The following is a 27,865-nucleotide window of genomic DNA, read 5'->3' on the forward strand; positions in this document are numbered from 1 at the left end:
ATTCCCCACCTCTTATTCCCCATATCTGATTCCCCGCCTGTTTCCCCGCCTCTGACTCCCCTCCTCTGATTCCCCAACTCTAATTCCCCGCCTCTGATTCCCCAGCTCTGATTCCCCGTGTTTGATTCCCTGCCTCTGATTCCCTGCCCTGATTCCCCATCTCTGTTTCACTGCCTTTGATTCGCCACCTCTGATTCCCCATATCTGATTCCCCTCCTCTGTTTCCCCGCCTCTGATTCCCTGCCTCTGATTCCCAACCTCTGATTCCACACCTCTGATTCCCCATATCTGATTCCTCGCCTCTGTTTCCCCGCCTCTGATTCCCCGCCTCTGATTCCCTGCCTCTGATTCCCAACATCTGATTCCCCACCTCTTATTCCCCATATCTGATTCCCCGCCTGTTTCCCCGCCTCTGATTCCCCGCCTATGTTTCCCCATATCTGATTCCCCGCCTCTGATTCCCCAACTCTGATTCCCCGCCTCTGATTCCCCAGCTCTGATTCCCCGCCACTGATTCCCCGTGTTTGATTCCCTGCCTCTGATTGCCCGCCTCTGATTCCCCATCTCTGATTCACCGCCTTTGATTCGCCACCTCTGATTCCCCATATCTGATTCCCCACCTCTGTTTCCCCGCCTCTGATTCCCCGCCTCTGATTCTCCATATCTCATTCTCTGCCTCTGAATCCCCATCTCTGATTCCCGGACTCTGATTCCCCACCTCTGATTCCCGGCCTCTGATTCCCCGCTTCTGATTCTGATTCCCTGCCTCTGATTCCCCATCTCTGATTCCGCACATCTGATTCCCTGCCTCTGATTCCCCACCTCTGATTCCCCATATCTGATTCCCCGCCTCTGATTCCCCGCCTCTGTTTCCCCATATCTAATTCCCAACCTCTGATGCCCCAACTCTAATTCCCTGCCTCTGATTCCCCGCGTTCTATTCCCTGCCTCTGATTCCCCGCCTGTGATTCCCCATCTCTGATTCACCACCTCTGATTCCCCACCTCTGATTCCCCATATCTGATTCCCCGCCTCTGTTTCCCAACCTCTGATTCCACACCTCTGATTCCCCATATCTGATTCCCCGCCTCTGTTTCCCCGCCTCTGATTCCCGGCCCCTGTTTCCCCATATCTGATTCCCCGCCTCTTATTCCCCAACTCAGATTCCCCGCCTCTGATTCCCCAGCTCTGATTCCCCGCCTCTGATTCCCTGTGTTTGATTCCCTGCCTCTGATTCCCCGCCTCTGATTCCCCATCTCTGATTCACTGCCTTTGATTCGCCACCTCTGATTCCCCATATCTGATTCCCCACCACTGTTTCCACGCCTCAAATTCCCCGCCTCTGATTCTCCATATCTCATTCCCCGCCTTTGAATCCCCATCTCTGATTCCCGGACTCTGATTCCCCACCTCTGATTCCCGGCCTCTTATTCCCAGCATCTGATTCCTGGCCTCTGATTCCCCATATCTGATTCCCCGCTTCTGATTCTGATTCCCTGCCTCTGATTCCCCATCTCTGATTCCGCACATCTGATTCCCTGCCTCTGATTCCCCACCTCTGATTCCCCATATCTGATTCCCCGCCTCTGTTTCCCCACCTCTGATTCCCCGCCTCTGTTTCCCCATATCTAATTCCCAACCTCTGATGCCCCAACTCTGATTCCCTGCCTCTGATTCCCCGCGTTCTATTCCCTGCCTCTGATTCCCCGCCTGTGATTCCCCATCTCTGATTCACCACCTCTGATTCCCCACCTCTGATTCCCCATATCTAATTCCTCGCCTCTGTTATCCCGCCTCTGATTCCCCGCCTCTGTTTCCCCATATCTGATTCCCCGCCTCTGAATCCCCAACTCTGATTCCCTGCCTCTGATTCCCCAGCTCTGATTCCCCACCTTTGATTCCCCCCGTATGATTCCCAGCCTCTGAATCCCCGTGTCTGATTTCCTGCCTCTGATTCACCGCCTCTGATTCCCCATCTCTGACTCACCGCCTCTGATTCCCCACCTCTGATTCCCCATCTCTGATTCCGAACATCTGATTCCCTGCCTCTGATTTTCCTACTCTGATTCCCCAGCTCTGATTCCCCGCCTCTGATTCCCCAACTCTGATTCCCCGCCTCTGATTCCCCAGCTCTGATTCACCGCCTTTGATTCGCCACCTCTGATTCCCCATATCTGATTCCCCGCCTCTGTTTCCCCGCCTCTGATTCCCCGACTCTGATTCCCCATATCTCATTCCCCGACTCGGAATCCCCATCTCTGATTCCCGGACTCTGATTCCCCACCTCTGATTCCCGGCCTCTTATTCCCGTCATCTGATTCCGGCCTCTGATTCCCGGCCTCTGATTCCCTGCTTCTGATTCTGATTCCCTGCCTCTGATTCCCCATCTCTGATTGCGCACATCTGATTCCCTGCCTCTGATTCCCCACCTCTGATTCCCCATATCTGATTTCCCGCCTCTGTTTCCCCGCCTCTGATTCCCCGCCTCTGTTTCCCAATATCTAAGACCCGCCTCTGATTCCCCAACTCTGATTCCCCACCTCTGAATCTCCAGCTATGATTCCCCGCCTCTGATTCCCCGCATCTGATTCCCTGCATCTGATTCCAAGCCTCTGATTCCCTGCATCTGATTCCCAACCTCTGATTCCCCACCTCTGATTCCCCATTTCTGATTCCCCGCATCTGATTCCCTGCATCTGATTCCAAGCCTCTGATTCCCTGCCTCTGATTCCCAACCTCTGATTCCCCACCTCTGATTCCCCATATCTGATTCCTCGCCTCTGTTTCCCCGCCTCTGAATCCCCGCCCCTGTTTCCCCATATCTGATTCCCCGCCTCTGATTCCCCAACTCTGATTCCCCGCCTCTGATTCCCCAGCTCTGATTCCCCGCCTCTGTTTCCCAATATCTAGGTCCCCGCCTCTGTTTCCCCACCTCTGATTCCCCGCCTCTGTTTCCCCATATCTGATTCCCCGCCTCTGATTCCCCAACTCTGATTCCCCACCTCTGATTCCCCAGCTCTGATTCCCCACCTCTGATTCCCCATATCTGATTCCCCGCCTCTGAATCCCCAACTCTGATTCCCTGCATCTCATTCCCCAGCTCTGATTCCCCGCCTCTGATTCCCCAAGTCTGATTCCCCACCTCTGATTCTCCAGCTCTGATTCCCCACCTCTGATTCCCCATCTCTGATTCCGCACATCTGATTCCCTGCCTATGATTCCCCGACTCTGATTCCCCAGCTCTGATTCCCCGCCTCTGATTCCCCAAGTCTGATTCCACGCCTCTGATTCCCCAGCTCTGATTCCCCGCCTCTGATTCACCGCCTTTGATTCGCCACCTCTGAATCCCCATATTTGATTCCTCGCCTGTGTTTCCCCGCCTCTGATTCCCCGCCTCTGATTCCCCATATCTCATTCCCCGCCTCTGATTCCCCATCTCTGATTCCCGGACTCTGATTCCCAACCTCTGATTCCCGGCCTCTTATTCCCGGCATCTGATTCCGGCCTCTAATTCCCGGCCTCTGATTCCCTGCTTCTGATTCTGATTCCCCACCTCTGATTCCCCATCTCTGATTCCGCACATCCGATTCCCTGCCTCTGATTCCCCGCCCCTGATTCACCGCCTCTGATTCCCGGCCTCTGATTTCCCGCCTCTGATTCCCTGCCACTGATACCCCGCCCCTGATTCCCCACCTCTGATTCCCCATATCTGATTCCCCGCCCCTGTTTGCCACCTCTGATTCCCCGCCTCTGATTCCCCATATCTGATTCCCCGCATCTGATTCCCTGCATCTGATTCCAAGCCTCTGATTCCCTGCCTCTGATTCCCAACCTCTGATTCCCCACCTCTGATTCCCCATATCTGATTCCCCGCCTCTGTTTCCCCGCCTCTGATTCCCCGCCTCTGTTTCCCCATACCTAATTCCCAACCTCTGATGCCCCAACTCTGATTCCCTGCCTCTGATTCCCCGCGTTCTATTCCCTGCCTCTGATTCCCCGCCTCTGATTCCCCATATCTGATTCCCCGCCCCTGTTTGCCACCTCTGATTCCCCGCCTCTGATTCCCCATATCTGATTCCCCGCATCTGATTCCCTGCATCTGATTCCAAGCCTCTGATTCCCTGCCTCTGATTCCCAACCTCTGATTCCCCACCTCTGATTCCCCATATCTGATTCCCCGCCTCTGTTTCCCCGCCTCTGATTCCCCGCCTCTGTTTCCCCATACCTAATTCCCAACCTCTGATGCCCCAACTCTGATTCCCTGCCTCTGATTCCCCGCGTTCTATTCCCTGCCTCTGATTCCCCGCCTGTGATTCCCCATCTCTGATTCACCACCTCTGATTCCCCACCTCTGATTCCCCATATCTAATTCCCCGCCTCTGTTTTCCCGCCTCTGATTCCCCGCCTCTGTTTCCCCATATCTGATTCCCCGCCTCTGAATCCCCAACTCTGATTCCCTGCCTCTGATTCCCTGCTTCTGATTCTGATTCCCCACCTCTGATTCCCCATCTCTGATTCCGCACATCTAATTCCCTGCCTCTGATTCCCCATCTCTGATTCCCCATATCTGATACCCCGCCTTCTGTTCCCCACCTCTGATTCCCCACCTCTGTTTCCCCATATCTAAGTCCCCGACTCTGATTCCCCAACTTTGATTCCCCACCTCTGATTCCCCAGCTCTGATTCCCCGCCTCTGATTCCCCGCATCTGATTCCATGCATCAGATTCCCAGCCTCTGATTCCCTGCCTCTGATTCACAACCTCTGATTCCCCACCTCTGATTCCCCATATCTGATTCCCCGCCTCTGATTCCCCAGCTCTGAATCCCCGCCTCTGATTCCGCGCGTCTGATTACCGGCCTCTGATTCCCCGCCTCTGATTCTCCATCTCTGATTCACAACCTCTGATTCCCCACCTCTGATTGCCCATATCTGATTCCCCGCCTCTGTTTCCCCGCCTCTGATTCCCCAGCTCTGATTAACAATATCTGATTCCTCGCCTCTGATTCCCCACCTCTGATTCCCCGCCTCTGATTCGCCAGCTATGATTTCCCCGCCTCTGATTCCCCAGCTCTTATTCCCCGCCTCTGATTCCCCGTGTTTGATTCTCTGCCTCTGATTCCCGGCCTCTGATTCCCCATCTCTGAATCACCGCCTTTGATTCGCCACCTGTGATTCCCCATTTCTGATTCCCCGCCTCTGTTTCCCCGCCTCTGATTCCCCGCCTCTGATTCCCCATATCTCATTCCCCGCCTCTGAATCCCCATCTCTGATTCCCGGACTCTGATTCCCCACCTCTGATTCCCGGACTCTTATTCCCGGCATCTGATTCCGGCCTCTGATCCCCGGCCTCTGATTCCCTGCTTCTGATTCTGATTCCCTGCCTCTGATTCCCCATCTCTGATTGCGCACATCTGATTCCCTGCCTCTGATTCCCCACCTCTGATTCCCCATATCTGATTCCCCGCCTCTGTTTCCCCACCTCTGATTCCCCGCCTCTGTTTCCCAATATCTAAGTCCCCGCCTGTGATTCCCCAACTCTGATTCCCCACCTCTGATTCTCCAGCTCTGATTCCCCGCCTCTGATTCCCCGCATCTGATTCCCTGCATCTGATTCCAAGCCTCTGATTCCCTGCCTCTGATTCCCCGCCTATGATTCCCTGCCTCTGATTCCCCATCTCCGATTCCGCACATCTGATTCCCTGCCTCTGATTCCCCGCCTCTGATTCCCCGCCTCTGATTCCCTGCCTCTGATTCCCAACATCTGATTCCCCACCTCTTATTCCCCATATCTGATTCCCCGCCTGTTTCCCCGCCTCTGACTCCCCTCCTCTGATTCCCCAACTCTAATTCCCCGCCTCTGATTCCCCAGCTCTGATTCCCCGTGTTTGATTCCCTGCCTCTGATTCCCTGCCCTGATTCCCCATCTCTGTTTCACCGCCTTTGATTCGCCACCTCTGATTCCCCATATCTGATTCCCCTCCTCTGTTTCCCCGCCTCTGATTCCCTGCCTCTGATTCCCAACCTCTGATTCCACACCTCTGATTCCCCATATCTGATTCCTCGCCTCTGTTTCCCCGCCTCTGATTCCCCGCCTCTGATTCCCTGCCTCTGATTCCCAACATCTGATTCCCCACCTCTTATTCCCCATATCTGATTCCCCGCCTGTTTCCCCGCCTCTGATTCCCCGCCTCTGTTTCCCCATATCTGATTCCCCGCCTCTGATTCCCCAACTCTGATTCCCCGCCTCTGATTCCCCAGCTCTGATTCCACGCCACTGATTCCCCGTGTTTGATTCCCTGCCTCTGATTGCCCGCCTCTGATTCCCCATCTCTGATTCACCGCCTTTGATTCGCCACCTCTGATTCCCCATATCTGATTCCCCACCTCTGTTTCCCCGCCTCTGATTCCCCGCCTCTGATTCTCCATATCTCATTCTCTGCCTCTGAATCCCCATCTCTGATTCCCGGACTCTGATTCCCCACCTCTGATTCCCGGCCTCTGATTCCCCGCTTCTGATTCTGATTCCCTGCCTCTGATTCCCCATCTCTGATTCCGCACATCTGATCCCCTGCCTCTGATTCCCCACCTCTGATTCCCCATATCTGATTCCCCGCCTCTGATTCCCCGCCTCTGTTTCCCCATATCTAATTCCCAACCTCTGATGCCCCAACTCTAATTCCCTGCCTCTGATTCCCCGCGTTCTATTCCCTGCCTCTGATTCCCCGCCTGTGATTCCCCATCTCTGATTCACCACCTCTGATTCCCCACCTCTGATTCCCCATATCTGATTCCCCGCCTCTGTTTCCCAACCTCTGAATCCACACCTCTGATTCCCCATATCTGATTCCCCGCCTCTGTTTCCCCGCCTCTGATTCCCGGCCCCTGTTTCCCCATATCTGATTCCCCGCCTCTTATTCCCCAACTCAGATTCCCCGCCTCTGATTCCCCAGCTCTGATTCCCCGCCTCTGATTCCCTGTGTTTGATTCCCTGCCTCTGATTCCCCGCCTCTGATTCCCCATCTCTGATTCACTGCCTTTGATTCGCCACCTCTGATTCCCCATATCTGATTCCCCACCACTGTTTCCACGCCTCAAATTCCCCGCCTCTGATTCTCCATATCTCATTCCCCGCCTTTGAATCCCCATCTCTGATTCCCGGACTCTGATTCCCCACCTCTGATTCCCGGCCTCTTATTCCCAGCATCTGATTCCTGGCCTCTGATTCCCCATATCTGATTCCCCGCTTCTGATTCTGATTCCCTGCCTCTGATTCCCCATCTCTGATTCCGCACATCTGATTCCCTGCCTCTGATTCCCCACCTCTGATTCCCCATATCTGATTCCCCGCCTCTGTTTCCCCACCTCTGATTCCCCGCCTCTGTTTCCCCATATCTAATTCCCAACCTCTGATGCCCCAACTCTGATTCCCTGCCTCTGATTCCCCGCGTTCTATTCCCTGCCTCTGATTCCCCGCCTGTGATTCCCCATCTCTGATTCACCACCTCTGATTCCCCACCTCTGATTCCCCATATCTAATTCCTCGCCTCTGTTTTCCCGCTTCTGATTCCCCGCCTCTGTTTCCCCATATCTGATTCCCCGCCTCTGAATCCCCAACTCTGATTCCCTGCCTCTGATTCCCCAGCTCTGATTCCCCACCTTTGATTCCCCCCGTATGATTCCCAGCCTCTGAATCCCCGTGTCTGATTTCCTGCCTCTGATTCACCGCCTCTGATTCCCCATCTCTGACTCACCGCCTCTGATTCCCCACCTCTGATTCCCCATCTCTGATTCCGCACATCTGATTCCCTGCCTCTGATTTTCCTACTCTGATTCCCCAGCTCTGATTCCCCGCCTCTGATTCCCCAACTCTGATTCCCCGCCTCTGATTCCCCAGCTCTGATTCACCGCCTTTGATTCGCCACCTCTGATTCCCCATATCTGATTCCCCGCCTCTGTTTCCCCGCCTCTGATTCCCCGCCTCTGATTCCCCATATCTCATTCCCCGACTCGGAATCCCCATCTCTGATTCCCGGACTCTGATTCCCCACCTCTGATTCCCGGCCTCTTATTCCCGTCATCTGATTCCGGCCTCTGATTCCCGGCCTCTGATTCCCTGCTTCTGATTCTGATTCCCTGCCTCTGATTCCCCATCTCTGATTGCGCACATCTGATTCCCTGCCTCTGATTCCCCACCTCTGATTCCCCATATCTGATTTCCCGCCTCTGTTTCCCCGCCTCTGATTCCCCGCCTCTGTTTCCCAATATCTAAGACCCGCCTCTGATTCCCCAACTCTGATTCCCCACCTCTGAATCTCCAGCTATGATTCCCCGCCTCTGATTCCCCGCATCTGATTCCCTGCATCTGATTCCAAGCCTCTGATTCCCTGCATCTGATTCCCAACCTCTGATTCCCCACCTCTGATTCCCCATTTCTGATTCCCCGCATCTGATTCCCTGCATCTGATTCCAAGCCTCTGATTCCCTGCCTCTGATTCCCAACCTCTGATTCCCCACCTCTGATTCCCCATATCTGATTCCTCGCCTCTGTTTCCCCGCCTCTGATTCCCCGCCCCTGTTTCCCCATATCTGATTCCCCGCCTCTGATTCCCCAACTCTGATTCCCCGCCTCTGATTCCCCAGCTCTGATTCCCCGCCTCTGTTTCCCAATATCTAGGTCCCCGCCTCTGATTCCCCAACTCTGATTCCCCACCTCTGATTCTCCAGCTCTGATTCCCCACCTCTGATTCCCCATCTCTGATTCCGCACATCTGATTCCCTGCCTCTGATTCCCCGACTCTGATTCCCCAGCTCTGATACCCCGCCTCTGATTCCCCAACTCTGATTCCCCGCCTCTGATTCCCCAGCTCTGATTCCCCGCCTCTGATTCACCGCCTTTGATTCGCCACCTCTGAATCTTCATATTTGATTCCTCGCCTCTGTTTCCCCGCCTCTGATTCCCCGCCTCTGATTCCCCATATCTCATTCCCCGCCTCTGATTCCCCATCTCTGATTCCCGGACTCTGATTCTCAACCTCTGATTCCCGGCCTCTTATTCCCGGCATCTGATTCCGGCCTCTAATTCCCGGCCTCTGATTCCCTGCTTCTGATTCTGATTCCCCACCTCTGATTCCCCATCTCTGATTCCGCACATCCGATTCCCTGCCTCTGATTCCCCGCCCCTGATTCACCACCTCTGATTCCCGGCCTGTGATTTCCCACCTCTGATTCCCTGCCACTGATACCCCGCCCCTGATTCCCCACCTCTTATTCCCCATATCTGATTCCCCGCCCCTGTTTCCCCACCTCTGATTCCCCGCGTCTGATTCCCCATATCTGATTCCCCGCATCTGATTCCCTGCATCTGATTCCAAGCCTCTGATTCCCTGCCTCTGATTCCCAACCTCTGATTCCCCACCTCTGATTCCCCATATCTGATTCCCCGCCTCTGTTTCCCCGCCTCTGATTCCCCGCCTCTGTTTCCCCATACCTAATTCCCAACCTCTGATGCCCCAACTCTGATTCCCTGCCTCTGATTCCCCGCGTTCTATTCCCTGCCTCTGATTCCCCGCCTGTGATTCCCCATCTCTGATTCACCACCTCTGATTCCCCACCTCTGATTCCCCATATCTAATTCCCCGCCTCTGTTTTCCCGCCTCTGATTCCCCGCCTCTGTTTCCCCATATCTGATTCCCCGCCTCTGAATCCCCAACTCTGATTCTCTGCCTCTGATTCCCTGCTTCTGATTCTGATTCCCCACCTATGATTCCCCATCTCTGATTCCGCACATCTAATTCCCTGCCTCTGATTCCCCATCTCTGATTCCCCATATCTGATTCCCCGCCTTCTGTTCCCCACCTCTGATTCCCCGCCTCTGTTTCCCCATATCTAAGTCCCCGACTCTGATTCCCCAACTTTGATTCCCCACCTCTGATTCCCCAGCTCTGATTCCCCGCCTCTGATTCCCCGCATCTGATTCCATGCATCTGATTCCCAGCCTCTGATTCCCTGCCTGTGATTCACAACCTCTGATTCCCCACCTCTGATACCCCATATCTGATTCCCCGCCTCTGTTTCCCCGCCTCTGATTCCCCTCCTCTGTTTCCCCATATCTGATCCCCGCCTCTATTTGCCCGCCTCTGATTCCCCGCCTCTGTTTCCCCATATCTGATTCCCCGCCTCTGAATCCCCAACTCTGATTCCCTGCCTCTAAGTTCCCAGCTCTGATTCCCCGCCTCTGATTCCCCGTGTCTGATTTCCTGCCTCTGATTCCCCGCCTCTGATTAACCATGTCTAATTCACCGCCTCTGATTCCCCACCTCTGATTCCCCATCTCTGATTCCGCACATCCGATTCCCTGCCTCTGATTCCCCGCCTCTGATTCACTGCCTCTGATTCCCCAGCTCTGATTCCCCGCCTCTGATTCCCCGCGTCTTATAGCCTGCTTCTGATTCTGATTCCCTGCCTCTGATTCCCCATCTCTGATTCCGCACATCTGATTCCCTGCCTCTGATTCCCCACCTCTGATTCCCCATATCTGATTCCCCGCCTCTGTTTCCCCGCCTCTGATTCCCCGCCTCTGTTTTCCCATATCTAAGTCCCCGCCTCTGATTCCCCACCTCTGATTCCCCATATCTGATTCCCCGCCTCTGTTACCCCACCTCTGATTCCCCGCCTCTGTTTCCCCATATCTGATTCCCCGCCTCTATTTGCCCACCTCTGATTCCCCACCTCAGTTTCCCCATATCTGATTCCCCGCCTCTGAATCCCCAACTCTGATTCCCTGCATCTAATTCCCAAGCTCTGATTCCCCGCCTCTGATTCCCCGTGTCTGATTTCCTGCCTCTGATTCCCCGCCTCTGATTACCCATGTCTGATTCACCGCCTCTGATTCCCCACCTCTGATTCCCCATCTCTGATTCCGCACATCCCATTCCCTGCCTCTGATTCCCCGCCTCTGATTCCCCGCCTCAGATTCCACGTGTCTGATTTCCTGCCTCTGATTCCCCGCCTCTGATTACCCATTTCTGATTCACCGCCTCTGATTCCCCACCTCTGATTCCCAATCTCTGATTCCGCACATCCGATTCCCTGCTTCTGATTCCCCGCCTCTGATTCACAGCCTCTGATTCCCCAGCTCTGATTCCCCACCTCAGATTCCCCGCATCTTATTCCCTGCTTCTGATTCTGATTCCCTGCCTCTGATTCCCCATCTCTGATACCGCACATCTGATTCCCTGCCTCTGATTGCCCACCTCTGATTCCCCATATCTGATTCCCCGCCTCTGTTTCCCCGCCTCTGATTCACCGCCTCTGATTCCCGGCCTCTGATTTCCCGCCTCTGATTCCCTTCCACTGATACCCCGCCCCTGATTCCCCACCTCTGATTCCCCATATCTGATTCCCCGCCTCTGTTTCCCCTCCTCTGATTCCCCGCCTCTGATTCCCCATATCTGATTCCCCGCCTCTGATTCCCCAACTCTGATTCCCCGCCTCTGATTCCCCAGCTCTGAATCCCCGCCTCTGATTCCCCGCGTCTGATTACCGGCCTCTGATTTCCCGCCTCTGATTCTCCATCTCTGATTCACAACCTCTGATTCCCCACCTCTGATTCCCCATATCTGATTCCCCGCCTCTGTTTCCCCGCCTCTGATTCCCCAGCTCTGATTAACAATATCTGATTCCCCGCCTCTGAATCCCCACCTCTGATTCCCCGCCTCTGATTCGCCAGCTATGATTCCCCGCCTCTGATTCAACAGCTCTGATTCCCCGCCTCTGATTCCCCGTGTTTGATTCCCTGCCTCTGATTCCCGGCCTCTGATTCCCCATCTCTGATTCACCGCCTTTGATTCGCCACCTCTGATTCCCCATATCTGATTCCCCGCCTCTGTTTCCCCGCCTCTGATTCCCCGCCTCTGATTCCCCATATCTCATTCCCCGCCTCTGAATCCCCATCTCAGATTCCCGGACTCTGATTCCCCACCTCTGATTCCCGGCCTCTTATTCCCGGCATCTGATTCCGGCCTCTGATCCCCGGCCTCTGATTCCCTGCTTCTGATTCTGATTCCCTGCCTCTGATTCCCCATCTCTGATTGCGCACATCTGATTCCCTGCCTCTGATTCCCCACCTCTGATTCCCCATATCTGATTCCCCGCCTCTGTTTCCCCGCCTCTGATTCCCCGCCTCTGTTTCCCAATATCTAAGTCCCCGCCTCTGATTCCCCAACTCTGATTCCCCACCTCTGATTCTCCAGCTCTGATTCCCCGCCTCTGATTCCCCGCATCTGATTCCCTGCATCTGATTCCAAGCCTCTGATTCCCTGCCTCTGATTCCCAACCTCTGATTCACCACCTCTGATATCCCATATCTGATTCCCCGCCTCTGTTTCCCCGCCTCTGATTCCCCGCCTCTGTTTCCCCATATCTGATTCCCGGCCTCTGATTCCCCGCCTCTGATTCCCCACCTCTGATTCCCTGCCTCTGATTCCCCATCTTCGATTCCGCACATCTTATTCCCTGACTCTGATTCCCCGCCTCTGATTACCCGCCTCTGATTCCCTGCCTCTGATTCCCAACATCTGATTCCCCACCTCTGATTCCCCATATCTGATTCCCCGCCTGTTTCCCCGCCTCTGATTCCCCTCCTCGGATTCCCCAACTCTAATTCCCCGCCTCTGATTCCCCAGCTCTGATTCCCCGTGTTTGATTCCCTGCCTCTGATTCCCTGCCCTGATTCCCCATCTCTGTTTCACCGCCTTTGATTCGCCACCTCTGATTCCCCATATCTGATTCCCCGCCTCTGTTTCCCCGCCTCTGATTCCCTGCCTCTGATTCCCAACCTCTGATTCCACACCTCTGATTCCCCATATCTGATTCCTCGCCTCTGTTTCCCCGCCTCTGATTCCCCGCCCCTGTTTCCCCATATCTGATACCCCGCCTCTGATTCCCCAACTCTGATTCCCCGCCTCTGATTCCCCAGCTCTGATTCCCCGCCTCTGTTTCCCAATATCTAAGTCCCCGCCTCTGATTCCCCAACTCTGATTCCCCACCTCTGATTCTCCAGCTCTGATTCCCCACCTCTGATTCCCCATCTCTGATTCCGCACATCTGATTCCCTGCCTCTGATTCCCCGACTCTGATTCCCCAGCTCTGATTCCCCGCCTCTGATTCCCCAAGTCTGATTCCCCGCCTCTGATTCCCCAGCTCTGATTCCCCGCCTCTGATTCACCGCCTTTGATTCGCCACCTCTGAATCCCCATATTTGATTCCTCGCCTGTGTTTCCCCGCCTCTGATTCCCCGCCTCTGATTCCCCATCTCTGATTCCCGGATTCTGATTCCCAACCTCTGATTCCCGGCCTCTTATTCCCGGCATCTGATTCCGGCCTCTAATTCCCGGCCTCTGATTCCCTGCTTCTGATTCTGATTCCCCACCTCTGATTCCCCATCTCTGATTCCGCACATCCGATTCCCTGCCTCTGATTCCCCGCCCCTGATTCACCGCCTCTGATTCCCGGCCTCTGATTTCCCGCCTCTGATTCCCTGCCACTGATACCCCGCCCCTGATTCCCCACCTCTGATTCCCCATATCTGATTCCCCGCCCCTGTTTGCCACCTCTGATTCCCCGCCTCTGATTCCCCATATCTGATTCCCCGCATCTGATTCCCTGCATTTGATTCCAAGCCTCTGATTCCCTGCCTCTGATTCCCAACCTCTGATTCCCCACCTCTGATTCCCCATATCTGATTCCCCGCCTCTGTTTCCCCGCCTCTGATTCCCCGCCTCTGTTTCCCCATACCTAATTCCCAACCTCTGATGCCCCAACTCTGATTCCCTGCCTCTGATTCCCCGCGTTCTATTCCCTGCCTCTGATTCCCCGCCTCTGATTCCCTGCCACTGATACCCCGCCCCTGATTCCCCACCTCTGATTCCCCATATCTGATTCCCCGCCCCTGTTTGCCACCTCTGATTCCCCGCCTCTGATTCCCCATATCTGATTCCCCGCATCTGATTCCCTGCATCTGATTCCAAGCCTCTGATTCCCTGCCTCTGATTCCCAACCTCTGATTCCCCACCTCTGATTCCCCATATCTGATTCCCCGCCTCTGTTTCCCCGCCTCTGATTCCCCGCCTCTGTTTCCCCATACCTAATTCCCAACCTCTGATGCCCCAACTCTGATTCCCTGCCTCTGATTCCCCGCGTTCTATTCCCTGCCTCTGATTCCCCGCCTGTGATTCCCCATCTCTGATTCACCACCTCTGATTCCCCACCTCTGATTCCCCATATCTAATTCCCCGCCTCTGTTTTCCCGCCTCTAATTCCCCGCCTCTGTTTCCCCATATCTGATTCCCCGCCTCTGAATCCCCAACTCTGATTCCCTGCCTCTGATTCCCTGCTTCTGATTCTGATTCCCACCCTCTGATTCCCCATCTCTGATTCCGCACATCTAATTCCCTGCCTCTGATTCCCCATCTCTGATTCCCCATATCTGATACCCCGCCTTCTGTTCCCCACCTCTGATTCCCCACCTCTGTTTCCCCATATCTAAGTCCCCGACTCTGATTCCCCAACTTTGATTCCCCACCTCTGATTCCCCAGCTCTGATTCCCCGCCTCTGATTCCCCGCATCTGATTCCATGCATCAGATTCCCAGCCTCTGATTCCCTGCCTCTGATTCACAACCTCTGATTCCCCACCTCTGATTCCCCATATCTGATTCCCCGCCTCTGTTTCCCCGCCTCTGATTCCCCTCCTCTGTTTCCCCATATCTGATCCCCGCCTCTATTTGCCCGCCTCTGATTCCCCGCCTCTGTTTCCCCATATCTGATTCCCCGCCTCTGAATCCCCAACTCTGATTCCCTGCCTCTAAGTTCCCAGCTCTGATTCCCCGCCTCTGATTCCCCGTGTCTGATTTCCTGCCTCTGATTCCCCGCCTCTGATTACCCATGTCTAATTCACCGCCTCTGATTCCCCACCTCTGATTCCCCATCTCTGATTCCGCACATCCGATTCCCTGCCTCTGATTCCCCGCCTCTGATTCACTGCCTCTGATTCCCCAGCTCTGATTCCCCGCCTCTGAATCCCCGCGTCTTATTCCCTGCTTCTGATTCTGATTCTCTGCCTCTGATTCCCCATCTCTGATTCCGCACATCTGATTCCCTGCCTCTGATTCCCCACCTCTGATTCCCCATATCTGATTCCCCGCCTCTGTTTCCCCACCTCTGATTCCCCGCCTCTGTTTCCCCATATCTAATTCCCAACCTCTGATGCCCCAACTCTGATTCCCTGCCTCTGATTCCCCGCGTTCTATTCCCTGCCTCTGATTCCCCGCCTGTGATTCCCCATCTCTGATTCACCACCTCTGATTCCCCACCTCTGATTCCCCATATCTAATTCCTCGCCTCTGTTTTCCCGCCTCTGATTCCCCGCCTCTGTTTCCCCATATCTGATTCCACGCCTCTGAATCCCCAACTCTGATTCCCTTCCTCTGATTCCCCAGCTCTGATTCCCCACCTTTGATTCCCCCCGTATGATTCCCAGCCTCTGAATCCCCGTGTCTGATTTCCTGCCTCTGATTCACCGCCTCTGATTCCCCATCTCTGACTCACCGCCTCTGATTCCCCACCTCTGATTCCCCATCTCTGATTCCGCACATCTGATTCCCTGCCTCTGATTCTCCTACTCTGATTCCCCAGCTCTGATTCCCCGCCTCTGATTCCCCAACTCTGATTCCCCGCCTCTGATTCCCCAGCTCTGATTCACCGCCTTTGATTCGCCACCTCTGATTCCCCATATCTCATTCCCCGACTCGGAATCCCCATCTCTGATTCCCGGACTCTGATTCCCCACCTCTGATTCCCGGCCTCTTATTCCCGTCATCTGATTCCGGCCTCTGATTCCCGGCCTCTGATTCCTTGCTTCTGATTCTGATTCCCTGCCTCTGATTCCCCATCTCTGATTGCGCACATCTGATTCCCTGCCTCTGATTCCCCACCTCTGATTCCCCATATCTGATTTCCCGCCTCTGTTTCCCCGCCTCTGATTCCCCGCCTCTGTTTCCCAATATCTAAGACCCGCCTCTGATTCCCCAACTCTGATTCCCCACCTCTGATTCTCCAGCTATGATTCCCCGCCTCTGATTCCCCGCATCTGATTCCCTGCATCTGATTCCAAGCCTCTGATTCCCTGCATCTGATTCCCAACCTCTGATTCCCCACCTCTGATTCCCCATTTCTGATTCCCCGCATCTGATTCCCTGCATCTGATTCCAAGCCTCTGATTCCCTGCCTCTGATTCCCAACCTCTGATTCCCCACCTCTGATTCCCCATATCTGATTCCCCGCCTCTGTTTCCCCGCCTCTGATTCCCCGCCTCTGTTTCCCCATAACTAATTCCCAACCTCTGATGCCCCAACTCTGATTCCCTGCCTCTGATTCCCCGCGTTCTATTCCCTGCCTCTGATTCCACGCCTGTGATTCCCCATCTCTGATTCACCACCTCTGATTCCCCACCTCTGATTCCCCATATCTAATTCCCCGCCTCTGTTTTCCCGCCTCTGATTCCCCGCCTCTGTTTCCCCATATCTGATTCCCCGCCTCTGAATCCCCAACTCTGATTCCCAACCTCTGATTCCCCACCTCTGATTCCCCATATCTGATTCCCCGCCTCTGTTTCCCCGCCTCTGATTCCCCAGCTCTGATTCCCCGCCTCTGATTCCCCAACTCTGATTCCCCGCCTCTGATTCCCCAGCTCTGATTCACCGCCTTTGATTCGCCACCTCTGATTCCCCATATCTGATTCCCCGCCTCTGTTTCCCCGCCTCTGATTCCCCGCCTCTGATTCCCCATATCTCATTCCCCGACTCTGAATCCCCATCTCTGATTCCCGGACTCTGATTCCCCACCTCTGATTCCCGGCCTCTTATTCCCGTCATCTGATTCCGGCCTCTGATTCCCGGCCTCTGATTCCCTGCTTCTGATTCTGATTCCCTGCCTCTGATTCCCCATCTCTGATTGCGCACATCTGATTCCCTGCCTCTGATTCCCCACCTCTGATTCCCCGCCTCTGTTTCCCCGCCTCTGATTCCCGGCCCCTGTTTCCCCATATCTGATTCCCCGCCTCTTATTCCCCAACTCAGATTCCCCGCCTCTGATTCCCCAGCTCTGATTCCCCGCCTCTGATTCCCTGTGTTTGATTCCCTGCCTCTGATTCCCCGCCTCTGATTCCCCATCTCTGATTCACTGCCTTTGATTCGCCACCTCTGATTCCCCATATCTGATTCCCCACCACTGTTTCCACGCCTCAAATTCCCCGCCTCTGATTCTCCATATCTCATTCCCCGCCTTTGAATCCCCATCTCTGATTCCCGGACTCTGATTCCCCACCTCTGATTCCCGGCCTCTTATTCCCAGCATCTGATTCCTGGCCTCTGATTCCCCATATCTGATTCCCCGCTTCTGATTCTGATTCCCTGCCTCTGATTCCCCATCTCTGATTCCGCACATCTGATTCCCTGCCTCTGATTCCCCACCTCTGATTCCCCATATCTGATTCCCCGCCTCTGTTTCCCCACCTCTGATTCCCCGCCTCTGTTTCCCCATATCTAATTCCCAACCTCTGATGCCCCAACTCTGATTCCCTGCCTCTGATTCCCCGCGTTCTATTCCCTGCCTCTGATTCCCCGCCTGTGATTCCCCATCTCTGATTCACCACCTCTGATTCCCCACCTCTGATTCCCCATATCTAATTCCTCGCCTCTGTTTTCCCGCCTCTGATTCCCCGCCTCTGTTTCCCCATATCTGATTCCCCGCCTCTGAATCCCCAACTCTGATTCCCTGCCTCTGATTCCCCAGCTCTGATTCCCCACCTTTGATTCCCCCCGTATGATTCCCAGCCTCTGAATCCCCGTGTCTGAATTCCTGCCTCTGATTCACCGCCTCTGATTCCCCATCTCTGACTCACCGCCTCTGATTCCCCACCTCTGATTCCCCATCTCTGATTGCGCACATCTGATTCCCTGCCTCTGATTCTCCTACTCTGATTCCCCAGCTCTGATTCCCCGCCTCTGATTCCCCAACTCTGATTCCCCGCCTCTGATTCCCCAGCTCTGATTCACCGCCTTTGATTCGCCACCTCTGATTCCCCATATCTGATTCCCCGCCTCTGTTTCCCCGCCTCTGATTCCCCGCCTCTGATTCCCCATATCTCATTCCCCGACTCGGAATCCCCATCTCTGATTCCCGGACTCTGATTCCCCACCTCTGATTCCCAGCCTCTGATTCCCTGCTTCTGATTCTGATTCCCTGCCTCTGATTCCCCATCTCTGATTGCGCACATCTGATTCCCTGCCTCTGATTCCCCACCTCTGATTCCCCATATCTGATTTCCCGCCTCTGTTTCCCCGCCTCTGATTCCCCGCCTCTGTTTCCCAATATCTCAGACCCGCCTCTGATTCCCCAACTCTGATTCCCCACCTCTGATTCTCCAGCTATGATTCCCCGCCTCTGATTCCCCGCATCTGATTCCCTGCATCTGATTCCAAGCCTCTGATTCCCTGCATCTGATTCCCAACCTCTGATTCCCCACCTCTGATTCCCCATTTCTGATTCCCCGCATCTGATTCCCTGCATCTGATTCCAAGCCTCTGATTCCCTGCCTCTGATTCCCTACCTCTGATTCCCCACCTCTGATTCCCCATATCTGATTCCCCGCCTCTGTTTCCCCGCCTCTGATTCCCCGCCTCTGTTTCCCCATATCTAATTCCCAACCTCTGATGCCCCAACTCTGATTCCCTGCCTCTGATTCCCCGCGTTCTATTCCCTGCCTCTGATTCCACGCCTGTGATTCCCCATCTCTGATTCACCACCTCTGATTCCCCACCTCTGATTCCCCATATCTAATTCCCCGCCTCTGTTTTCCCGCCTCTGATTCCCCGCCTCTGTTTCCCCATATCTGATTCCCCGCCTCTGAATCCCCAACTCTGATTCCTTGCCTCTGATTCCCTGCTTCTGATTCTGATTCCCCACCTCTGATTCCCCATCTCTGATTCCGCACATCTAATTCCCTGCCTCTGATTCCCCATCTCTGATTCCCCATATCTGATTCCCCGCCTTCTGTTCCCCGCCTCTGATTCCACGCCTCTGTTTCCCCATATCTAAGTCCCCGACTCTGATTCCCCAACTTTGATTCCCCACCTCTGATTCCCCAGCTCTGATTCCCCGCCTCTGATTCCCCGCATCTGATTCAATGCATATGATTCCCAGCCTCTGATTCCCTGCCTCTGATTCCCAACCTCTGATTCCCCACCTCTGATTCCCCATATCTGATTCCCCGCCTCTTTTTCCCCGCCTCTGATTCCCCAGCTCTGATTCCCCGCCTCTGATTCCCCAACTCTGATTCCCCGCCTCTGATTCCCCAGCTCTGATACACCGCCTTTGATTCGCCACCTCTGATTCCCCATATCTGATTCCCCGCCTCTGTTTCCCCGCCTCTGATTCCCCGCCTCTGATTCCCCATATCTCATTCCCCGACTCGGAATCCCCATCTCTGATTCCCGGACTCTGATTCCCCACCTCTGATTCCCGGCCTCTTATTCCCGTCATCTGATTCCGGCCTCTGATTCCCGGCCTCTGATTCCCTGCTTCTGATTCTGATTCCCTGCCTCTGATTCCCCATCTCTGATTGCGCACATCTGATTCCCTGCCTCTGATTCCCCACCTCTGATTCCCCATATCTGATTTCCCGCCTCTGTTTCCCCGCCTCTGATTCCCCGCCTCTGTTTCCCAATATCTAAGACCCGCCTCTGATTCCCCAACTCTGATTCCCCACCTCTGATTCTCCAGCTATGATTCCCCGCCTCTGATTCACCGCATCTGATTCCCTGCATCTGATTCCAAGCCTCTGATTCCCTGCATCTGATTCCCAACCTCTGATTCCCCACCTCTGATTCCCCAACTCTGATTCCCCGCGTCTTATTCCCTGCTTCTGATTCTGATTCCCTGCCTCTGATTCCCCATCTCTGATTCCGCACATCTGATTCCCTGCCTCTGATTCCCCACCTCTGATTCCCCATATCTGATTCCCCTCCTCTGTTTCCCCGCCTCTGATTCCCTGCCTCTGTTTCCCCATATCTAAGTCCCCGCCTCTGATTCCCCAACTCTGATTCCCCACCTCTGATTCCCCAGCTCTGATTCCCCGCCTCTGATTCCCCGCATCTGATTCCCTGCATCTGATTCCCAGCCTCTGATTCCCTGCCTGTGATTCCCAACCTCTGATTCCCCACCTCTGATTCCCCATATCTGATTCCCCGCCTCTGTTTCCCCACCTCTGATTCCCCGCCTCTGTTTCCCCATATCTGATTCCCCGCCTCTATTTGCCCACCTCTGATTCCCCACCTCAGTTTCCCCATATCTGATTCCCCGCCTCTGAATCCCCAACTCTGATTCCCTGCATCTAATTCCCCAGCTCTGATTCCCCGCCTCTGATTCCCCGTGTCTGATTTCCTGCCTCTGATTCCCCGCCTCTGATTACCCATGTCTGATTCACCGCCTCTGATTCCCCACCTCTGATTCCCCATCTCTGATTCCGCACATCCCATTCCCTGCCTCTGATTCCCCGCCTCTGATTCCCCGCCTCAGATTCCCCGTGTCTGATTTCCTGCCTCTGATTCCCCGCCTCTGATTACCCATGTCTGATTCACCGCCTCTGATTCCCCACCTCTGATTCCCCATCTCTGATTCCGCACATCGGATTCCCTGCTTCTGATTCCCCGCCTCTGATTCACAGCCTCTGATTCCCCAGCTCTGATTCCCCGCCTCAGATTCCCAGCGTCTTATTCCCTGCTTCTGATTCTGATTCCCTGCCTCTGATTCCCCATCTCTGATACCGCACATCTGATTCCCTGCCTCTGATTCCCCACCTCTGATTCCCCATATCTGATTCCCCGCCTCTGTTTCCCCGCCTCTGATTCCCCGCCTCTGTTTCCCCATATCTAAGTCCCCGCCTCTGATTCCCCAACTCTGATTCCCCACCTCTGATTCCCCAGCTCTGATTCCCCACCTCTGATTCCCCATATCTGATTCCCCGCCTCTGAATCCCCAACTCTGATTCCTTGCATCTAATTCCCCAGCTCAGATTCCCCGCCTCTGATTCCCCGTGTCTGATTTCCTGCCTCTGATTCCCCGCCTCTGATTACCCATGTCTGATTCACCGACTCTGATTCCCCACCTCTGATTCCCCATCTCTGATTCCGCACATCCGATTCCCTGCCTCTGATTCCCGGCCTCTTATTCCCAGCATCTGATTCCTGGCCTCTGATTCCCCATATCTGATTCCCCGCTTCTGATTCTGATTCCCTGCCTCTGATTCCCCATCTCTGATTCCGCACATCTGATTCCCTGCCTCTGATTCCCCACCTCTGATTCCCCATATCTGATTCCCCGCCTCTGTTTCTTCACCTCTGATTCCCCGCCTCTGTTTCCCCATATCTAATTCCCAACCTCTGATGCCCCAACTCTGATTCCCTGCCTCTGATTCCCCGCGTTCTATTCCCTGCCTCTGATTCCCCGCCTGTGATTCCCCATCTCTGATTCACCACCTCTGATTCCCCACCTCTGATTCCCCATATCTAATTCCTCGCCTCTGTTTTCCCGCCTCTGATTCCCCGCCTCTGTTTCCCCATATCTGATTCCCCGCCTCTGAATCCCCAACTCTGATTCCCTGCCTCTGATTCCCCAGCTCTGATTCCCCACCTTTGATTCCCCCCGTATGATTCCCAGCCTCTGAATCCCCGTGTCTGAATTCCTGCCTCTGATTCACCGCCTCTGATTCCCCATCTCTGACTCACCGCCTCTGATTCCCCACCTCTGATTCCCCATCTCTGATTGCGCACATCTGATTCCCTGCCTCTGATTCTCCTACTCTGATTCCCCAGCTCTGATTCCCCGCCTCTGATTCCCCAACTCTGATTCCCCGCCTCTGATTCCCCAGCTCTGATTCACCGCCTTTGATTCGCCACCTCTGATTCCCCATATCTGATTCCCCGCCTCTGTTTCCCCGCCTCTGATTCCCCGCCTCTGATTCCCCATATCTCATTCCCCGACTCGGAATCCCCATCTCTGATTCCCGGACTCTGATTCCCCACCTCTGATTCCCAGCCTCTGATTCCCTGCTTCTGATTCTGATTCCCTGCCTCTGATTCCCCATCTCTGATTGCGCACATCTGATTCCCTGCCTCTGATTCCCCACCTCTGATTCCCCATATCTGATTTCCCGCCTCTGTTTCCCCGCCTCTGATTCCCCGCCTCTGTTTCCCAATATCTCAGACCCGCCTCTGATTCCCCAACTCTGATTCCCCACCTCTGATTCTCCAGCTATGATTTCCCGCCTCTGATTCCCCGCATCTGATTCCCTGCATCTGATTCCAAGCCTCTGATTCCCTGCATCTGATTCCCAACCTCTGATTCCCCACCTCTGATTCCCCATTTCTGATTCCCCGCATCTGATTCCCTGCATCTGATTCCAAGCCTCTGATTCCCTGCCTCTGATTCCCAACCTCTGATTCCCCACCTCTGATTCCCCATATCTGATTCCCCGCCTCTGTTTCCCCGCCTCTGATTCCCCGCCTCTGTTTCCCCATATCTAATTCCCAACCTCTGATGCCCCAACTCTGATTCCCTGCCTCTGATTCCCCGCGTTCTATTCCCTGCCTCTGATTCCACGCCTGTGATTCCCCATCTCTGATTCACCACCTCTGATTCCCCACCTCTGATTCCCCATATCTAATTCCCCGCCTCTGTTTTCCCGCCTCTGATTCCCCGCCTCTGTTTCCCCATATCTGATTCCCCGCCTCTGAATCCCCAACTCTGATTCCTTGCCTCTGATTCCCTGCTTCTGATTCTGATTCCCCACCTCTGATTCCCCATCTCTGATTCCGCACATCTAATTCCCTGCCTCTGATTCCCCATCTCTGATTCCCCATATCTGATTCCCCGCCTTCTGTTCCCCGCCTCTGATTCCCCGCCTCTGTTTCCCCATATCTAAGTCCCCGACTCTGATTCCCCAACTTTGATTCCCCACCTCTGATTCCCCAGCTCTGATTCCCCGCCTCTGATTCCCCGCATCTGATTCAATGCATATGATTCCCAGCCTCTGATTCCCTGCCTCTGATTCCCAACCTCTGATTCCCCACCTCTGATTCCCCATATCTGATTCCCCGCCTCTTTTTCCCCGCCTCTGATTCCCCAGCTCTGATTCCCCGCCTCTGATTCCCCAACTCTGATTCCCCGCCTCTGATTCCCCAGCTCTGATACACCGCCTTTGATTCGCCACCTCTGATTCCCCATATCTGATTCCCCGCCTCTGTTTCCCCGCCTCTGATTCCCCGCCTCTGATTCCCCATATCTCATTCCCCGACTCGGAATCCCCATCTCTGATTCCCGGACTCTGATTCCCCACCTCTGATTCCCGGCCTCTTATTCCCGTCATCTGATTCCGGCCTCTGATTCCCGGCCTCTGATTCCCTGCTTCTGATTCTGATTCCCTGCCTCTGATTCCCCATCTCTGATTGCGCACATCTGATTCCCTGCCTCTGATTCCCCACCTCTGATTCCCCATATCTGATTTCCCGCCTCTGTTTCCCCGCCTCTGATTCCCCGCCTCTGTTTCCCAATATCTAAGACCCGCCTCTGATTCCCCAACTCTGATTCCCCACCTCTGATTCTCCAGCTATGATTCCCCGCCTCTGATTCACCGCATCTGATTCCCTGCATCTGATTCCAAGCCTCTGATTCCCTGCATCTGATTCCCAACCTCTGATTCCCCACCTCTGATTCCCCAACTCTGATTCCCCGCGTCTTATTCCCTGCTTCTGATTCTGATTCCCTGCCTCTGATTCCCCATCTCTGATTCCGCACATCTGATTCCCTGCCTCTGATTCCCCACCTCTGATTCCCCATATCTGATTCCCCTCCTCTGTTTCCCCGCCTCTGATTCCCTGCCTCTGTTTCCCCATATCTAAGTCCCCGCCTCTGATTCCCCAACTCTGATTCCCCACCTCTGATTCCCCAGCTCTGATTCCCCGCCTCTGATTCCCCGCATCTGATTCCCTGCATCTGATTCCCAGCCTCTGATTCCCTGCCTGTGATTCCCAACCTCTGATTCCCCACCTCTGATTCCCCATATCTGATTCCCCGCCTCTGTTTCCCCACCTCTGATACCCCGCCTCTGTTTCCCCATATCTGATTCCCCGCCTCTATTTGCCCACCTCTGATTCCCCACCTCAGTTTCCCCATATCTGATTCCCCGCCTCTGAATCCCCAACTCTGATTCCCTGCATCTAATTCCCCAGCTCTGATTCCCCGCCTCTGATTCCCCGTGTCTGATTTCCTGCCTCTGATTCCCCGCCTCTGATTACCCATGTCTGATTCACCGCCTCTGATTCCCCACCTCTGATTCCCCATCTCTGATTCCGCACATCCCATTCCCTGCCTCTGATTCCCCGCCTCTGATTCCCCGCCTCAGATTCCCCGTGTCTGATTTCCTGCCTCTGATTCCCCGCCTCTGATTACCCATGTCTGATTCACCGCCTCTGATTCCCCACCTCTGATTCCCCATCTCTGATTCCGCACATCGGATTCCCTGCTTCTGATTCCCCGCCTCTGATTCACAGCCTCTGATTCCCCAGCTCTGATTCCCCGCCTCAGATTCCCAGCGTCTTATTCCCTGCTTCTGATTCTGATTCCCTGCCTCTGATTCCCCATCTCTGATACCGCACATCTGATTCCCTGCCTCTGATTCCCCACCTCTGATTCCCCATATCTGATTCCCCGCCTCTGTTTCCCCGCCTCTGATTCCCCGCCTCTGTTTCCCCATATCTAAGTCCCCGCCTCTGATTCCCCAACTCTGATTCCCCACCTCTGATTCCCCAGCTCTGATTCCCCACCTCTGATTCCCCATATCTGATTCCCCGCCTCTGAATCCCCAACTCTGATTCCTTGCATCTAATTCCCCAGCTCAGATTCCCCGCCTCTGATTCCCCGTGTCTGATTTCCTGCCTCTGATTCCCCGCCTCTGATTACCCATGTCTGATTCACCGACTCTGATTCCCCACCTCTGATTCCCCATCTCTGATTCCGCACATCCGATTCCCTGCCTCTGATTCCCCGCCTCTGATTCACCGCCTCTGATTCCCGGCCTCTGATTTCCCGCCTCTGATTCCCTGCCACTGATACCCCGCCCCTGATTCCCCACCTCTGATTCCCCATATCTGATTCCCCTCCTCTGTTTCCCCGCCTCTGATTCCCCGCCTCTGATTCCCCATATCTGATTCCCCGCCTCTGATTCCCCAACTCTGATTCCCCGCCTCTGATTCCCCAGCTCTGAATCCCCGCCTCTGATTCCACACGTCTGATTACTGGCCTCTGATTCCCCGCCTCTGATTCTCCATCTCTGATTCACCGCCTTTGATTCGCCACCTGTGATTCCCCATATCTGATTCTCCGCCTCTGTTTCCCCGCCTCTGATTCCCCGCCTCTGATTCCCCATATCTCATTCCCCGCCTCTGAATCCCCATCTCTGATTCTCGGACTCTGATTCCCCACCTCTGATTCCCGGCCTCTTATTCCCGGCATCTGATTCCGGCCTCTGATCCCCGGCCTCTGATTCCCTGCTTCTGATTCTGATTCCCTGCCTCTGATTCCCCATCTCTGATTGCGCACATCTGATTCCCTGCCTCTGATTCCCCACCTCTGATTCCCCATATCTGATTCCCCGCCTCTGTTTCCCCGCCTCTGATTCCCCGCCTCTGTTTCCCAATATCTAAGTCCCCGCCTCTGATTCCCCGCCTCTGATTCCCCGCATCTGATTCCCTGCATCTGATTCCAAGCCTCTGATTCCCTGCCTCTGATTCCCAACCTCTGATTCCCCACCTCTGATTTCCCATATCTGATTCCCCGCCTCTGTTTCCCCGCCACTGATTCCCCGCCTCTGTTTCCCCATATCTGATTCCCGGCCTCTGATTCCCCGCCTCTGATTCCCCGCCTCTGATTCCCTGCCTCTGATTCCCCATCTCCGATTCCGCACATCTGATTCCCTGCCTCTGATTCCCCGCCTCTGATTCCCCGCCTCTGATTCCCAACATCTGATTCCCCACCTCTTATTCCCCATATCTGATTCCCCGCCTGTTTCCCCGCCTCTGACTCCCCTCCTCTGATTCCCCAACTCTAATTCCCCGCCTCTGATTCCCCAGCTCTGATTCCCTGTGTTTGATTCCCTGCCTCTCATTCCCTGCCCTGATTCCCCATCTCTGTTTCACCGCCTTTGATTCGCCACCTCTGATTCCCCATATCTGATTCCCCTCCTCTGTTTCCCCGCCTCTGATTCCCTGCCTCTGATTCCCAACCTCTGATTCCACACCTCTGATTCCCCATATCTGATTCCTCGCCTCTGTTTCCCCGCCTCTGATTCCCCGCCCCTCTTTCCCCATATCTGATTCCCCGCCTCTGATTCCCCAACTCTGATTCCCCGCCTCTGATTCCCCAGCTCTGATTCCCCGCCTCTGATTCCCCGTGTTTGATTCCCTGCCTCTGATTGCCCGCCTCTGATTCCCCATCTCTGATTCACCGCCTTTGATTCGCCACCTCTGATTCCCCATATCTGATTCCCCACCTCTGTTTCCCTGCCTCTGATTCCCCGCCTCTGATTCTCCATATCTCATTCTCCGCCTCTGAATCCCCATCTCTGATTCCCGGACTCTGATTCCCCACCTCTGATTCCCGGCCTCTTATTCCCAGCATCTGATTCCCGGCCTCTGATTCCCGGCCTCTGATTCCCCGCTTCTGATTCTGATTCCCTGCCTCTGATTCCCCATCTCTGATTCCGCACATCTGATTCCCTGCCTGTGATTCCCCACCTCTGATTCCCCATATCTGATTCCCCGCCTCTGTTTCCCCGCCTCTGATTCCCCGCCTCTGTTTCCCCATATCTAATTCCCAACCTCTGATGCCCCAACTCTAATTCCCTGCCTCTGATTCCCTGCGTTCTATTCCCTGCCTCTGATTCCCCGCCTGTGATTCCCCATCTCTGATTCACCACCTCTGATTCCCCACCTCTGATTCCCCATATCTGATTCCCCGCCTCTGTTTCCCCGCCTCTGATTCCCGGCCCCTGTTTCCCCATATCTGATTCCACGCCTCTTATTCCCCAACTCAGATTCCCCGCCTCTGATTCCCCAGCTCTGATTCCCCGCCTCTGATTCCCTGTGTTTGATTCCCTGCCTCTGATTCCCCGCCTCTGATTACCCATCACTGTTTCACTGCCTTTGATTCGCCACCTCTGATTCCCCATATCTGATTCCCCACCACTGTTTCCACGCCTCAAATTCCCCGCCTCTGATTCTCCATATCTCATTCCCCGCCTTTGAATCCCCATCTCTGATTCCCGGACTCTGATTCCCCACCTCTGATTCCTGGCCTCTTATTCCCAGCATCTGATTCCTGGCCTCTGATTCCCCATATCTGATTCCCCGCTTCTGATTCTAATTCCCTGCCTCTGATTCCCCATCTCTGATTCCGCACATCTGATTCCCTGCCTCTGATTCCCCACCTCTGATTCCCCATATCTGATTCCCCGCCTCTGTTTCCCCACCTCTGATTCCCCGCCTCTGTTTCCCCATATCTAATTCCCAACCTCTGATGCCCCAACTCTGATTCCCTGCCTCTGATTCCCCGCGTTCTATTCCCTGCCTCTGATTCCCCGCCTGTGATTCCCCATCTCTGATTCACCACCTCTGATTCCCCACCTCTGATTCCCCATATCTAATTCCTCGCCTCTGTTTTCCCGCCTCTGATTCCCCGCCTCTGTTTCCCCAT

This window comes from Narcine bancroftii, unplaced genomic scaffold (genome assembly GCF_036971445.1).
Source record: "Narcine bancroftii isolate sNarBan1 unplaced genomic scaffold, sNarBan1.hap1 Scaffold_160, whole genome shotgun sequence".
Lineage (NCBI taxonomy): Eukaryota > Metazoa > Chordata > Chondrichthyes > Torpediniformes > Narcinidae > Narcine > Narcine bancroftii.